The sequence below is a fragment of the Neomonachus schauinslandi genome, chromosome 5, assembly GCF_002201575.2.
Source record: "Neomonachus schauinslandi chromosome 5, ASM220157v2, whole genome shotgun sequence".
In the NCBI taxonomy this organism is placed as follows: domain Eukaryota; kingdom Metazoa; phylum Chordata; class Mammalia; order Carnivora; family Phocidae; genus Neomonachus; species Neomonachus schauinslandi.
Genome location: NC_058407.1, coordinates 26,284,642 through 26,302,916, shown reverse-complemented (window position 1 = coordinate 26,302,916; position 18,275 = coordinate 26,284,642). Strand labels below are relative to the sequence as shown.

At 36.6% G+C, this 18,275-nt stretch overlaps 1 protein-coding gene across 4 annotated transcripts in view; it reads right to left on the bottom strand.

Moving 5' to 3' along the window:
* CEP83 (centrosomal protein 83) overlaps positions 1–18,275 on the bottom strand; it is a 132,606-nt gene that overhangs the window by 92,449 nt on the left and 21,882 nt on the right. The gene's annotated exons all lie outside the window — the stretch shown is intronic.

The window sequence follows — 18,275 nt, the reverse complement described above, 5'->3', positions numbered from 1 at the left end:
ACAATGAGATACTAGTACAAACCTATTAGGATGGCCCAAATCCAAACACGCACAATACCAAATGCTGGTGAAAATGTGGAGCAATAGGAACTCTAATTCATTAGTTTTACCATACAGTCCAGCAACAGCACTCCTTGGTATTTACCCAAATTACTTGAAAAGTTACATCCACACAAAAAAACTGCACATTAATGCCTATAGCATCTTTATTCATAATTGCCAAACCCGGAAGCAACCGAGATGTACTTCAGTAGGTGAATGGATAAACTGTGGTATATCCCAACAACGAAGTATCATTCAGCCCTAAAAAGAAATGAGCCATCAAGCCATGAAAAGATACGAAGGAACCTTAAGTGTATATTACTAAATGAAAGAAAGCCATCTAAAAGGGATGTAGGATTCCAACTATAGGACATTCTGGAAACATCAAAACTATAAAGACATTTAAAAAAGTAGTGGTTGCCAGGGATTAGGAAAGAGGCAGATGTTGGAATTAATGTAGAGCATGAAATCAGCCATAATACCTGGCTTGCTAAAATGTAACACAGAGGCTGCTGAGGGCAATGGAAGGTTTCAGAGAAGGACATGGGCCTTTGGAATGCCGAGGCCTGCGTGATCACTCTGCTGTTGGAATGCCACGGGGAGTTGCCTTCCCCGAAGCTTTCTTAGCCCAAACAGCCGCCCTGTGATCTAAGAGATGTATGCGTTATCTCTTAGGCTATGTTTAGCAGAACTCATAGAACATGCATATTAGCATAATCTGCATGTCGTATCTTTCCCATAAACAGATCCTCCTAGTTTCAGTAAGACCCCTTGTCACACATCACGTGCTTGAGAAACAGTGATAAGGATTTGTGATTATCCTGAAGGACCAATAAAAGCAGGAGCAAAGAAGAGCAAAGGGTCTTCGTCTTTGAGCGTGACCCCCTTGCCTTCTCCTCTCTTTTAGGGCAAAGTCTGGAGTAATCTTTTCATCCGTCAGTACAGGGATTGCTGGCCATTCCCAGCAGGAAGAGATGAACAGGCAGAACACAGAGGATTTTTAGAGTAGTGAAATTATTCTGTATGATACTATAATCACACAATACATATCAACAAACATTTGTTAAAACCTACAGAATGTACAACACCAAGAGTGAACCTTAATGTAAACTATGGACTATGAGTGATAATGACATGTCAGTGTAGGTTCATCGACTGTAACAAATGTACCACTCTGCTGTGGGATGAAAAAGTGAGGGATACTGTGCCTGTGTGGTGGCAGGGGGTATATGGGAACTCTGTACTTTCTGCTCAATTTTTATATAAACCTAAAACAACTCTAAAAACGGAAAGGTAGAGAGGGAAAGAACACATAACAGAAACTATACATGACCTGAAGAATCTAAAATACTTACTATAAAATAATGCTGAACCTTCCTATAGGATAACCATTAAAAATGCTCAAAGAGTGGGGAAATTTACATTATTCAAAACACTCAAAAAAGGGTTTCTCAATCTTTGCACTACTGACCTTTTAGATCAGATAATTCTTTGGACAAGGTGGGGGCCTATCTTGTACACTGTAGGATATTTAGTAACATTTCTAGTCTCTACCCATTAGATGCCAGTAGTACCACTCCCCCCCAGAAGTGAAAAACAAAAGGTCTGCACATTTTGACAAATGTACCCTAGACGGGCAAAAATCACCTCTGTCCCTCCTTTGAGAATCACCCCTCCATTAAGAATTCCATTTAAAAGAAGGTAAGCAGGGAGATAAGATAGAACATAAACAAGTAGGAAAATAGGAAAAGTAAAACAGCAGACTTAGACACATATCAGTGATTACATTAAATTATATAGATTAATGCTTCAAATAAATGAGAAATTTAAGAGAAAAAATAAAACCCAACTATATAACTTTTTTATAACATTTTTAAAACAGAAGGGCACAAAGGTTGAAAAAAAAAAGCAAAAACATAATTAAACATTAATCTAAAGACAGATGACAGAACTACATTAATATTAGATAAAGTAGATTTTTAAGGCCAAAAAAAAAAAACCAACCAAATAGAAACAGTCCTAGAGATGAAAAAATACATTTGTAAAGATAAAAGGTTAAATACACCAGAAAGATAGGACAATTTTAATTTATACACACTAAGTATATAAATTAGAAGGGGTCAGAACTACAGGGAAAAATAGACAAATTCACAATCATAGGGGGTAATTTAACCACTATTCTTGGTAACTAATAGAACAAGCACAAAAAAGTAATCAGTAAGAATACAGACAATATAATTAACCCACCTGATCTAACATACATAGAAAACCACTCCCAGTAACTATAGAATACAAATTCTTTATAAACATACACATACATTTATAAATACTGACCACACACTGGGTATTTCAAAAAATCTAAAAAATTTTTAAAAACCAAAATTATACAGAATATTTTTCTGACCGAAGTCCAATTAAACTAAAACTTAATACAAAAAGGTAACTGAAAAAGCTACATATGCTTAGAAAGAAGACATTTCTAAATAACATAAATTAAAGAAAAGGTCACAAAAGAAATCAGAAAATATCCAGAAGTAAATGAAAACTGATAATACAACTTAAACTTTTAGAATAAGACTTCTACTTCTGGGATGATGGAGCAGAGGCACATTTCCACATTAATCCCACTAATACAAATCAAAGTCCTGAATGGTGTGTGTGTGTGTATACATGACATATATAACACAACTCTGAAAAATGGAGACCAGAGGCAAAACAGCTAACAACCTCAGGATATAAGAACTGACACACAGGTGGGTTCCCAGTGTTTTCTTTTAATACATGATCAAGTGTAGTATCTGTTCTTATCAGTTTAATACATGATCTCCAACCCGGAGCTGAAGAAGCTGGCAATGGGTTCAGACTGGGGAAAAAAAAAAAAAAAAAAAGGCCTTAACAAAAGCCTGCTCTCTAGCCAAAGTAACAAGAAAGTAGCAAGACAAAAATGTTCTAAACAATAACAATATCCTCCAGGAAAGTACTACAGAAAACACTGTGACTCCACCACCAACCCGCCAGCAAAGGCCAGATTGTAATGAGGTACCCTAATACCCTGATTGGATGGGATACAAGAAGGCCAACTAGAAAGCTGGTACTTTCATCCCTGCTGAGCAGTAATACAGCCCCATACTTCTGCAATATCAGGGGAGACTACATGGGACACCTGCACTTTCACCCCTACCAACAGGAAGGAAGAACACCTAAACCCTCACCCTGCTGAAGTGCCATCAGATAAGCACTAGTAGAGAGTTAGGTCTGGCACTACCACTCAGCAGTAACAAAGCTATTCTTTCTAGGGGATGACAGTGGAGACCACATGAGGAGCCAGAATTCCATGCCACCCAGCAATGATGATGATCTCCCACAATTCAGGTGTCAACAGAAGCCAACTGGGGAACCTAGACTTCTACCCCCATCTGGCAATAATGAAGTAGCATTTCCCCTCTTTCTTGTGCCAGAGAGGTGTCAGGAAAAGCCAGGATTAGGAAACACAGTCTCATGATACCCCAAAATGTTCAGGTTTCAACAGAAAAATCATTAGTCACACCAACAATGAGGAAGATCTCGGGGCGTTTGGGTGGCTCAGTCAGTTAAGCCTTCGGATCTTGATTTTGGCTGAGGTCATGACCTCATGGGTCATGAGATGGAGCCCCCTGTCAGGCTCCACACTCAGCGGGGATCTGCTTCAGGATTCTCTCCCTGCGCACACACGCTCTCTCCGCTCTTTCTCTCCCTCTCTAATAAATAAATCTCAAAAAAAAAAAAAAAAAGAACAAGAAAGATCTCAAATTGAATGTAAAAGGACGACTGATAGACATCAACACTGAGACGACAGATAAAGTTATCCAACAAAGACTTCAAACAAGTCATGTTAAAAATATCTCAATGAGCAAGTGCAAACAAGCTTGAAATAAACAAAAAAAAGAGAAAGACACAGCAAAGAAATACAAGTATCAGCAAAGAATAAAAGATATAAAAAAGAACCAAGTAGAAACTTTAGAACTGAAAAAATATAATGACCAAAATAAAAATCTAACTATGAGCTCAACGGCAGAAATAGAGAAGAATTAATGAACTGGAAGACAGAACAGAGATTACTCAACTTGAACAATAGAAAATAAACATAAAAAGTAAATAATACATGTTCAAGAACTTGTGGGACTAAAATAAAACATTTATCATTTGTGTCATCAGAGTATGGTTCCATTTATAAGTAATATCCAAAATCCACAGAGAGAGAAAGTATATTGGTGGCTGCAAGGGGCTGGGGGAAGAGAGAAAGAGTGACTGCTTAATGGACACAGAATTATCTTTGGAGGTGATAAAATGTTTTGGAACTAGACAGAGGTGGTAGATGTACAACACTATGAACACATGGAATGCCACCAAACTGCACACTTTAAAACATTAAATTTTATGTTATATGAATTTACCACAAGATAAAAAAAGAAACTTAGCAAACTAGGAACTGAAAGACACATCAATTTGGTAAAAGATGTATACAAAAAGAATACAGTAGGGGCACTTGGGGGGCGCAGTTGGCTGAGTGTCAGACTCTTGGTTTCAGCTCGGGTCATGATCTCAGGGTCATTAGATAAAGCCCTATGTCGGACTTCATGCAGCGTCTGCTTAGGACTCTCTTTCCTTCCCCACCTTCCCACCCCCCGCCCGCCCTGCTCAATCTCTCAGTCAATTAAATAAATCTTAAGAAAAAAAAAAAAGAATAAACTCTTGATTCTAAATTCAATGCCTTCCTTTCAAAATGTGATCAAAACAAGGATGTCCATGATCAATTTTATTTGACACTGTACAAAAAATGTGGAAAAGTATAAAAGGTAAAAATAATTGGAAAAGGAAAAATAAAACTTTCCTTATATATAGCTGTTCTAATTGTGTATGTAGAAAACCCAAAAGAATTTAAAGAGAAAATATATCCCTGGATATATTAGAAGTTAATATAATTGGGCGCCTGGGTGGCTCAGTTGGTTGGGCGACTGCCTTCGGCTCAGGTCATGATCCTGGAGTCCCGGGATCGAGTCCCGCGTCGGGCTCCCTGCTCGGCAGGGAGTCTGCTTCTCCCTCTGACCCTCCTCCCTCTCATGCTCTCTGTCTCTCATTCTCTCTCTCTCAAATAAATAAATAAAATCTTAAAAAAAAAAAAGTTAATATAATTGTTAGGTAGATGAATATATAAAAAAATTAATTGCATTCTACATATCAGCAATAAAATTATTTTTTTAAAGATTTATTTATTTATTTATTTGACAGAGAGAGAGATCACAGGCAGATAGACAGGCAAGCAGAAGGAGGAGAAGCAGGCCCCCCACTGAGCAGGGAGCCCGACGTGGGGCTCGATGCCAGGACCCTGGGATCATGAGCTGAGCCGAAGGCAGATGCTTAACCAACTGAGCCACCCAGGCGCCCCAGCAACAAAATATTTTAAAGACATTCTTAACAGCATCAAAAAACATCAAATGCCTAGGCAAAAGATGTGCTAACCATTATATAGATACCATTAGAGAAACTAAAAAAGACCTAGGTAAATAGAGATACATACCATACATAATGTTCTAAAGATATAAATTCTCCCCCAAACTGATCTATAGATGCAACACCAATCAATATCCTAGCAAATAGGTGTGTGTGAGTGTCTGTGTGTGCGTGTGAAATTTAGCACATTGATTCAGAAATTTACATGGAAATACAAAGGCCAGAAACATTTTTAAAGAACAGCAGAAACAATTTTTAAAAACAAGACAGGAGGACTTTAACTACTGGATATCAAGATATTTTAAATCTACAGTAATTAAGCTGGTATGGCACTGAATTAATTATAGACAAAGAGATCAAGAGATCAGAATACAGCCCAGAAACACATCCACCCATGTAAGACATTTAAGAACACAGGCAGTTTTGCTAATCAGCGAAGAAACAGAAGTCTGCAATAAAAGGTACTGAGACAACCAGATCACCTTATATAAAAAAAGGAAACTGGGCCCAACTTTGCAATACACTCTAAAATTAACTGTAGTTGGACTGAAGCTTTAAATGTGAAAAAGCAAAAGAACAAAGTTGCTAGAGAATATTTTCAGTAACCCAGGGCAGGAAAAAAACATACCAAAGAAAGCTAAAACGCAATTTCCCTGAAAAGGAAGAAAACTGAGCAACTTTTCTTTGTCGATGGGCCATTTGGATGTCCTCTTTTGTGAAATGTTTATTTGAACCTTTTGCCCAACTATTTTTATTGAATTCTTTTTATGTATTCATGTGTAGGATTTCTTTATAAAATTAAAATCACAATGAGAAAACCAAAAAGACTGACCATAACACACTGAAAAAGATGGGAAGCAACAAGCTGTGGTGTAAAGTGGCCTATCCATGTTAGAAAAAACTGAGCATTCTCTACTTAAGTTAAAGATATTTATATACTATGACTCAACAATTCCTCTACTTGAAATATACTCAACTGAAATGTGAGTACAGGTACACCAAGAGATTTCTGTTGTAATATTACTGTTCATAACAGTAGTATTCCCAAATGAAATCTAGAAACAAACCAAATGTCCATTAACAGCTCTTGAAGACACAAATTGTGGCATAATGAAACTAGCACTATACAACAATGAAAATAACCTACAGATACACTCTACACAAGTGAACATCAAACACATATTGTGTAAATGAAAGAAGCCAGGCACAAAAGCATACAAAATTTTTCTAAACATAAAGTTCAGAAAAAATTAAAAACAGGCAAAACTCTAATATTTAGTGGATACATGCTTAGGTTTGTTTAGGCTATAAAACTATAAAGAGACGGGGCGCCTGGGTGGCTCGGTCGGTTAAGCATCTGCCTTTGGCTCAGGTCATGATCCTGGAGTCCCTGGATCAAGCCCCATGTCGGGCTCCCTGCTCAGCAGGGAGTCCGCTTCTCCCTCTGCCCCTCCCCCCTCTCCTGCTCTCTCTCTCTGTCTCTCTCTCACACTCTCCCTCTCAAATAAATAAAATCTCCCTCTCAAATAAATAAAACTATAAAGAGAGAAAGTGATTGACATAAGAGTCAGGATAGTATTACTTGAGAAAAGACTGGCAGTGTTCTACTTCTTAATACTTGTGGTTACATGGGGGGTTTGCTTTGTAAATCACTCAAAAGGACAGTTTTTGTGCATTTTTCTGCTTTTTTATAATTCAGGTATTGGTTTTTTTTTTTTAAGCATTCAGAATTTTGAATTCTAAAATTCAAAATTTTAAATTTTCATTCAAAAATTGGGCTCAGTATCATCAATGATCCTGGTCTTTTTCACTGAAAATGAGTAAAGAAAACCTCATTTAAGAGGGAAATAGGAGGCCTTCAAGGGAGAGATCTCCCTTGAAGATCTCTCCAAGATCTCTCTCAATCCCACCACTCACTGCTGTTTACAAACCCCAACATGAAGAAGAAGCTTACTTTACTACTCCAAGCAGGAAGAAATAAGATCTTCTCCTTCCAGCAACAAACCAACCATTGAGACCTACCTCAACTCAGCCAATGAAAAGCTGCCACAACCCCAAACTCTCACTCCTCTCTAATGGACTTTCCAAACAACCCCTCTCAAATCCCTCCTTTTCTATATAAAAGAATGCTCCTCTCCTTTGTTCTCTGGACGTGCTTATGGTTTGCCATAGTTTCTATGTCCCAAACTGCATTTGGGGGTATTTCCCCTGCTATTCCTAAATAAACTCTTCTTGCTAGTGAAATAACTCGATATTTTGTTTAAAATTGACACCATACTTCTGCCAACACATTCTGTAGGCTTACTTCTCCTTATGGTTGTGAAGCTACCACAACTTCAGCCATCACATGGATACAGAAAACAGACCATCCAATCCACCAGTTCTCTTAGGTGTAGTCTTTTTGTTTTCAAGGTAAAATTTACATTTAATAAAATGCACAAGTTTAAGTATACAATTCCATGAGCTCACAAATGAAGAATCCAAAAGTATTCTACTGTTTAAGTATCATATTTTGTTTACCCATTTTCTTATTGATGGGCATTTGGACTGTTTCTGGTTATTATGAATATTAATTATGAATAAATCTACTATGAGCATTCTTGTACAAAACTTTTTGTGGACATGTTTTCAGTTGGGGAGGGGGTAAATATATAAGTGTAAGTAATTGTTGGATCATGGAGTGTATGTTTAACTTTATAAGAAACTGACAAATCTTTTTCCATAGTGGTTATACTATTTTCTGTTTCAACCAAAAACATGAGAGTTGTTTGCTTCACATTTTTGCCAAAATTTGGTGTTGCCTGTTGTCAGAAGACAAACAATAAGACATCTGGGGAAGATGGCAAAATATGAAGACCCATAGCTCACCTTGTCCCATAAATACAAAAACAACTGTAAAACAAGTAACAAAATGGCAACAAGTACATACCTATCAACAATTACTTTATATATAAATGGACTAAATGCTCCAATCAAAAGACCCAGAGTGATGAAATGGATTAAAAAACAAGACCCATCTATATGCTGCCTACAAGAGACTCATTTCAGACCTAAAGACACCAGCAGATTTAAAGTGAAGGGATGGAGAAACATTTATCATGTAAATGGATGTGAGAAGAAGTACCAGAGGAGAAATATTTATATCAGGCAAAACAGACTTTAAAACAAAGACTGTAACAAGAGACAAAGAAAAATACTATATAATCATAAAGGGGACAACCCAACAAGAAGATATAACAATTGTAAATATTTATAAGCTATTATTATAAGCAATTATAAACTATATTGATAGTAATACAGTAATAGTAGGGGACTTTAACAACCCTTACATCAATGGTCAGATCATCCAAACAATCAACAAGGAAATAGAGACTTTGGATGACACACTGGACCAGATGGATTTAACAGATATATTCAGAACATTCCACCCTAAAATAGCAGAGTACATATTCTTTCCAAGTGCACATTCTCCAGAACGGAACATTCTCCAGAACAGGTCACATATTAGATAATAAAACAAGTCTCAACAAATTAAAAAAGATTAAAGTCATACCAGGCATCTTTTCTGCCCACAATGCTATGAAACTATAAAACAACCACAAGAAAAAAATCTGGAAAGAGCACAAATACATGGAGATTAAATAACATGCTACTAAACAATGGGTCAACCAAGAAAGTAAAGAGAAAATAAAAAATACATAGAGACAAATGAAAAAGAAAACAATGATCCAAAATCTTTGGGATGCAGGAAAAGCTAACAGGAAAGTTTATAGCAATATAGGCTTACATCAAGAAGGAAGAAAAGTCTCAAATAACATAACCTTACACCTAAAGGAATTAGAAAAAGAACAAACAAAACCCAAACCAAGTAGAAGAAAGGACAATAATAAAGATTAGAGCAGAAATAAAGAAAACAGAAACTGAAAAAAATAATAGATCAATGAAACCAGGAGCTAGTTCATTGAAAGGATCAACAAAACTGATGAACCTTTAGCGACTCTCATAAAAAAAATTTAAAAAAAAGGAAAAAAATCAAAGAGGACTCAAACAAAATCAAAAGTGAAAGAGGATGAATAACAAGTGACACCACAGAAATACAACTGTAAGAGAATATTATAAAAAATTATGTGGCAACAAATGGACATACCTAGAAGAAATTGATAAATTCCTAGGAACAGGTAACCTCCTAAAACTGAACTAGGAAGAAATAGAAAATCTGAACAGACCAATTACCTAAGTGTGCACTTGTGATGAGCAACAGTGATGTATGGAAGTGCTGAATCACTATACTCTATACCTGAAACTAATATCAACTGCATGTTAACTGGAATTTATATAAAACCTTTTAAAAAATTAAAAAATAGTGTCTTTTTAAAAAAAATTTCACCAATTTCTTTTTACTTTCTTTAAATTCCATTGTAGTTAACATACAGTGTTATATTAGGTTCAGTATACAATATAGTGACTCAACAATTTTACATATTACTCAGTGTTCATCTAAATAAGCGTACTCTTAATCCCCTTCACCTTTCACCCATTCCCCCTCAATCTCCACTCTGGTAACCATCTGTTTTCTATAGTCCAGAGTTGTTTTTTTGGTTTGCCTTTTTGCTTTGTTTCTTAAATTCCACATATGAGTAAAATCATATGGTATTTGTCTTTCTCTGACTTATTTAGCTTTATATCCTCTAAATCCATCTATGTCATTGCAAATGGCAAGCTTGCTTTCTTATGGCTAAGTAATATTCCATTGTGTATATGATCATATATATATATACACATACACACATATATATATATATATATTTATATATATATATATTCCATTGTGTAAATGGTTAGGTTTATTCCTAGGTACCTTACTGTGGTACAATTGTAAATGGGCTTGATTCCTTAATTTTCTTTGTGCTGCTTCATTATTGGTGTACAGAAATGTAACAGACATCTGTACACTGATCTTGTAGCATGCAACTTTACTGAATTCATTTATCAGTTCTAGCAGTTTTTTGGTGGAGTCTTTCGGTTTTCTCTATATACCATCACGTCATCTGCAAATAATGAAAGTTTTACTGAAACTTCCTTGCCGATTTAAATGCCTTTTATTTATTTTTGTTATCTGATTTCTGTGGCTAGAACTTCCAGTACTATGTTGAATAAAAGTGGTGATAGTGGACATCCCTGTCTAAGACAAAATTTTCAAGAGTTTATTTGAGCATACACATCAATTCCAATCGGGCAGTGCCAGAGTGAAAGTGGTTAGGAGCACACCACCAAGAGGAGTAAGTGGGGTGGTTTTTATACAGAAAATATGGAAGTAAAGGAAGGAAATTATGTGATGAATATAGCTTAAAGAGTTGCCTTAATCAGGAAAGCCTAGTTGGTTGTGATTAGTTGTTTCATTTTCTTGAATTCGAGTGCATGGATTCTGGCTTAGGCTCTGGTTTGCTTATATAGGCTAACAGGGCATTAGAGCCACCTCAGTCTAAGAGCCTCCTTGTTTAATTACTTTAACACAGTCTTTTTAATTTTAGCCATTCTAAGGGATGTAAAGTGATATCTCATTGTGGTTGTAATTTGCATTTCCCTGAAGCGCTACCCACCCCCACTCCTATATTTAATGGCCAAAGATCTTCTTAATCTAGGAAAAGATCTGTACTTTAAAAATGTTTGCAACAAAGAACATTTACTTTGCAACTGGTAAAATGAGAGCAATTTGTATATTAGAAACAAATGCAAATTTAAAAAATTTATCTCATACACTCCTGAGCACACACTGCTGTTTTTTACCTCCATGTCTTTGCAAATACTAATTTTCTTGTCCTGACGGCCTTTTCTATCCCTCTGTAATCTGTTCTAGTGAATTCCTCATCAGCCTTCAAAATCTTGTTCAGGAGCGCATTACTTCTTCCATGAAGTACTTCCTGACTTTCCCAAACATAATTAGGTAACCATTCCGTCTTCCATCTTTTATTTTAGTATATGTAACAAATGCAGTGTAACTTTTTCCAGGGCAAGAAACAGGTCTTACTCATCTCTATAACCCCACACCTAAAACAAACACAGGCACATATTAGCTCAAAAATATCAAATAACTATGTTCACCATTCTAATACTGCTTTAGGTCTGATTCACTTTTACATCCACTTCCGTAACTGTGGCTTCCAGACTGTACTGGGCTGAATGCTGGCCCAAAGGAAGCTATGTCACTTCCTAATCTCTGTAACCTAAGGATATTATCTTATATAGCAAAACATGTGATTAAGGATTTTAAAAGGAGTTTATCCTGGATATGGGTGGGCCCTAAATGCAATCACATGTATCCTTGTAAGAGTGAGGCAGGAGAATTTTTCAGTCTGAAGAGGCAGCACCAATGGGACCAAAAAGGCAGAGATGCTGCCCCAAGCTACAGCATGCCTGGAGCCATAAGAAGCTGGAAGGAAAGATTCTTCCTTAGAGCCTTTGCAGAAAGTGCAACCCTTGATTTCAGTCTTCTGGTCTCTAAGCTGTGAAAGAATAAATTTTTATGTTCTAAGCCCAGTCATTATGTGTTCCAATAGCTACAGGTAATTAATACACTGGCTTTCTCTTCATTCTATTACTCATAATAAATTTTACGCAAACACAAAATTTCTATCACAATTTTAAATTCATACCATAATCAGGTTTTTCTGATTTCAACCAGTCAATATACAGGTATCAATTACAGAACACAGAAATGTTATTAGGCACTCAAACCATATAATAAAAGAAGCAATTCTTATTGTACAGAGTTTACCAAATACACTTACAACGCAAATTTTTAAAAGTACATGGTTGAAACAAACTTTTAAAAAAGAACGGTTAGGGCGCCTGGGTAGCTCAGTCAGTTAAGGGTCTGCCTTTGGCTCAGGTCATGATCCCGGAGTCCAGGGACAGAGTTCCCTCTAGTCGGCTAATCCCTCTGACCCTCCTCCCTATTGTGCTTTCTCTCTCTCACACTTGCACTCTCTCTCTCTCAAATAAATAAAAGTCAAAGGAAGGGAGGAAGGAAGGAAGGAAGGAAGGGAGGAAGGAAGGAAGGAAGGAAGGAAGGGAGGAAGGGAGGAAGGGAGGAAGTTGGTTGGTTAAACAGATTACTTTGATCAGCCTGTTAATCAGGGAGCACTTATTAGATGAACTACTCTCTGTGAAAGATAGTTTTTTTAAAGACTCAGCACAACCCCTCTCCAAATACCTCATCTTCCTCTCCTTACAGCTCTTACTATCATATAGCCATACCCAGTTGTCCTTCCTACCACTTCTTTTGACTAGTCCCAGCTCTAGAGACCTACCTATGACATTCTCTTTTGTACAGGAGCTGTATTTCTTAAGCAGTGGTACAATGTCTGCCCAAAAGGATGGAAACTCAAAATATTCTAAAAGCACAGCTGCTGATATTCATGGAAAGCTTCCAAAACACATTCCATTAAAAAGCAAATGCTATGCCTTTGAACGTTTCAAAACAATGCTTTAAATACTACATGCCCCTGAAGTGAATGTTGTTTTTTAAAAACATTAAAAGTCTAAGGAGAACTGCATCAGGCATTACACTGCACTTAAAACAAAATGTTAGAAATTAATGTCTTTCAAATCCAGAGAGCATATTACAACAGTCACCCAAAAAGCTTTTGGATAGCCATCCCAGGGTGTCTTGTATACAAAAAAATGTCACAACTTGACACCCTGCCAAAGCCTGAAGTGCAGCTGGGAACAGACCCTTCAAAACCTTGGTAAGGTGCCAGGCCCCATAATTGTGTCTTAGAATGAAACGGGAGGGCAAGGAAAGAGGAAGGGAAGAAGATATGTATTAGAGTGGTTAGCAATCAACCACCAAGCACTCTGAATTAAAATGTTATTTTATTCTTATAATTGCACTGCCTGCCTCTGCACAGCTTAATTCACACAAAAGAATTTTAGAAAATAGGATATAGTAACAGTCAACCTCAAATACTTAGAAATAAGTTACAAAAGTCTCTGAAAAGTTGTGATCTGAAAAACAAAGATGACGGTTGCCTAAACCATACTTCAAATTCATTTTGTTTCTTAGTGTAGGCTCTCTTGCATATAACATGGAACTTGCCAAAAGATTTATGAGTACTTACTACCTCTGTGTGAGTTGTAGAGGCGTCTTTGCTCATAGGCCCATATACTTGAAATAGATAAAACTACCACATAGCTTGTAATACAAAATGAAGCCCTTCTGATCTGACAACATATGCTGGAAATTATTTGTATTTTTTTTTAATAAATCTGAATTATTTCCATGAGCTCTGTGCCTTAGTATGAAAAGTTAAAAGAAAAAAAAAATTGAAAAAAAATGTGTTGATGTATTCAACTGATATGTTTGCTCGAGTTTACATAAACATGCTCTTTTTCATCTTTGAGGCTCTACCAGAAAGTATAAAATTTTTCAGAACTAGAAAAGGGAAATAAATAAAAGTCATTCTCAAGGCATACAGGTTAATTTTAAAACTATATCTTACAAAAAAAAAAAAAAAAAGGGCAATTAAACAACCAGTATTTATGGAGTGGCCACCACACCATATTTACTGACTGGTCCACTTATACTAAGAGAGCTCTGAGGGGCATATAGAAATAAGCAGATCACCAGGAAGAACTTGCCCATATCAAGAGTATTACAGGGGTGCATGGGTGGCTCAGCCGTTAAGCACCTGCCTTTGGCTCAGGTCAAGATCCCAGGGTCCTGGGATCGAGCCCCGCATCGGGCTCCCTGCTCGGCGGGAAGCCTGCTTCTGCCTCTCCCACTCCCCCTGCTTGTGTTCCCTCTCTCACTGTGTCTCTCTCTGTCAAATAAATAAAATCTTTAAAAAAAAAAGAGAGAGAGAGTATTACAGACGGATGCCTGGGTGGCTCAGTCGGTTGAGTGTCTGCCTTCAGCTCAGGTCACAATCCCAGGGTCCTGAGATGGAGTCCCACATAGGGCTCCTTGCTCAGCAGGGAGCCTTCTTCTCCCTCTGCCTGCCACTCCCCCTGCTTGTGTGCTCTCTCTCTGACAAATAAATAAAATCTTTAAAAAAAAATACATAAAATAAAATGCTGGTGTTGGAAAGAGTAGGGCATTGTCTTCCACCTCATTAAAAAAAAAGTATTACAGACATTTTCCAAGTGTCTATTATATGCTAGACTCTGTTGGGTATAGGGATACAGTAATAAATAAGTGAAAATCCTTGCCCTCAATGAGTTCATGTGGGTCAGTGAAATATACATGTTAACCAACAATTGCTTACTGAACAAGGATAAGAGAAAATTTACTATTTATTAAATCCTTTTTGTACTTAAAATTTTTTTTGCCATGTGCATATATTACCAATTCCAAGTAATATATAAATTCAAAACTTTTAAAAGTATAAAGCAATGCAATATATTTATAGATAGCAGGGAAGAGAGGCCTAATTCTGCTAGAGAAGCTGTCAAGGAAGACTTCACAAAGAGGGTAATCCTGAGATAAAGAAAGAAGCAGAGAAGAAATATCCAGTAAGGAAGGCATGGAGATGGAAGACAACTCTGTGGGTAGGAGATAAAGGGGCGGGGAACAGATGAGCCTGCAGAGGTAGGGCAGGGCCTTGAAGGCAATGCAATGTGCAAGAGACTGGAGTTTATCCTGGGGTCTAGAAGAGCCAATGGAACGTTTTAAGCTTGTGGGTGGATGAGAGACAGTATAGGGTGGTTTCAGATTTGTACTTAAGAAAAATAACTAGGTTATCCAAGGTGTGTAGAATAAACTGGGGTGGAGTAGAGGGGCGATCCTAGAGTAAAGGTGATGAAAAGGCTGGGACAGTAAAGATAAAGATATGAACTAAAATAGTGGCAGCAAGTAGTCAACAGGGAATGGTCCTGAAAATAAATTTAGAGGTAGAAGTAAAAGAAATTAGTAGGGTATTTTAACATTTTTAGTTAAAAGACCAACCAGAAAATCAGGAAAGAAAAAGCAAAAGCAAAATGAAATCCAGTTAAAGTAGAAGAAAGGTTGTTTCAAAGATTACAAGCACCAATTCTCCATATGAAAAAAGAATCAAGCAAGGAACCTTTGCAAAATCATCTTAGTAAATGCAAATACCATCATAGTACAACACTCAAAATCAGCAGAGGGGTAAACACTAAAGCTTGCTCTGTCAGGAACAAAGACATAAAATAAGTATTTTGTTCTTTAAATGTCCACCTCCTGTAACTCCTCCTCATTCTTTCCTTCAAACAATCATCTCTATAGCAACATACTCTTAAGAAATTCGTGGGTGGAAAGCATATGTTTTTGCAAAAATATGAGAACTGAAGAATACGACTACTCTATTTTTCCCTTTAATATAAGAGATTCACAATATACCCTAAAAGATAACTGCAAAATATGGAACAAAAAAAGAGACTTAAAAATACAAGGAAATATAAAAATTGGTACTGCACATGTTTACGTGGAAATTCTTTTTATAGGTTACAATGACACCTTGTGGTAAGGCTTTTTAAACAATAACTTACCTTGGAAAGTATTTTTACACCAGAAGTATAATAAAACTGGTTTAGAAAATAGGAAAGACCAAGATCATATGTTGAGGTGGAATGAACATGTACAATAATCCATTTGGAAAAATAAGGTAATGGAGGCTCTTCAAAAATTAAAAACAGAACTACTATATGATCCAGCAATTCCATTCTTGCTATTTATCAGAAGAAAATGAAAACGCTAACCCGAAAAGATATATGCACCCCCATACGTGCTGCAGCAATATTCACTATGGCCAAGATACAGGAACAACCTAAGTATCCATGAATGGATAAATAGAGAAGAAAATTGGGATACAGACACACAATGGAATATTATTCGGCCATTAAAAAAGAATGAAATCTTGCCATTTGTGATAACTTGGAAGGATACTGAGGGCATTACGCTAAGTAAGTCAGACAGAGATAAACAAGTGAATAAGTAAAATAAGTGCCCTCCCCGCACACACACAAACACCCCAAGCTCATAGCCTGGTGGTTGCCAAAGGCAGGAGATGAAGGGTGGGGAAAAATGAATGATCTGTTTTTATTGTTTAAATAAACTGAATTTTTAAAAAAGAAAAGAAGGGGCACCTGGCTGGCTCAGTTGGTGGAGCATGTGACTCTTGATCTCGGGGTTGTGAGTTCAAGCCCCACGTGGGGTGTAGAGACTACTTCACAAAATAAAATCTTAAAAAAAAAAAAGAGGGGCGCCTGGGTGGCTCAGTTGGTTAAGCGACTGCCTTCGGCTCAGGTCATGATCCTGGAGTCCCGGGATCGAGTCCCGCATCGGGCTCCCTGCTCGGCAGGGAGTCTGCTTCTCCCTCTGACCCTCCTCCTCTCATGCTCTCTGTCTCTCATTCTCTCTGTCTCAAATAAATAAATAAAAAAACTTTTTAAAAAGAAAAAAAAAAAAAAAAAAGAAAAGAAAATTAAGGACAAAAAAAAAAACTTTAAATAGCATCATATTACATAGGCTAAAGCACCTTACAAACTATAAAGTATTATATTATTCCCTTCAATTAAGCTAAAATTAGTAGTGTAAGTTTGTTTGTTTTTTTTTAATGATGCAACAATAAACTACTTTTGAAATCTGGGGCAAAATTTCTAACAATCGCAATCCCTTTACATGAGAATACTAACTGACATATGGTTTATGAGCTATGACAATAATTTTGTCATTACTCCTTTCTTCTCAAATAGATATTACATTAAAAATTTCAATCTTGATTAACCCAATAATTAACAGAACTTATAATCATCTTTCATCAAGTTTGTTTACTAAACTATGCTAAACACTAGTAAACATAAAGGTTAATAACACCCTTTGCACACAATCACCTTTATGAATCTCTGAAATATTCTTCTCTCTCAGCATCTACAGGACCATGATCACCTATCTCTTTGACCTCTCTCTCCCTTATTTGTTCCCTTTCTCCCAGTCACCAGAGAATCTCTGATCCACTGATGCATCTCTATAACAAAAGTCAAGTTGCTTCTCTCACTGCTTCATTTTTTACACCTATTTGAATGACACTCAAATTTACACCCACATTCCTAACGCACTTCATAACTCCCACTCTAATCACATGTCCCATCCACAACGGAAGCTCAATATAGGAATTAAACTCATTAACTTCAAATTTCCATCTACCTCCTTTAAAAAAAAATTACCACTATCCTCTCCTTATTTCTTAGTACACAACTCATTCCCCGACTCCCGTTAGTAATAAATTATTAATCTTGCTGATTCTTCTTCATCTGTCTCTTGATTTTAATCATTCTTCTTCATTTCTAGAGCCATCACCCTCTAGGGCAAAACTGCAAATATTTTACACTTGGTTTATTTTAAGAGAAGCCTCCTAAACATGTGCCAGATTTTGGTCTTTCCTCATCCTTACATAACCTACAAATATCCACCAGGACAATCTTTCTCATACAATGTGTTCATCACTATAACTACACTTTTATAATCCTCCCATTATTTACTGGATCAAAGCTAAACTTCTCAGCCAAACTCAAAACCCTGCATTAGCCAACTCCCTATACAAAAGCAAACATTTCATTTTGCTGCCTCCCAGCACTCCTTTGCTAGAGTCAATTAAGTATGCTTTACAGTCCCTCATACACGTTGATAACTCTTGCCTTCAAAACTGTTCATATAGTTGTGCCAAATTAAAATACCTTCTTAAACTCTTCAATTAATCCACAAATCAAGGTCAGAATCAAAC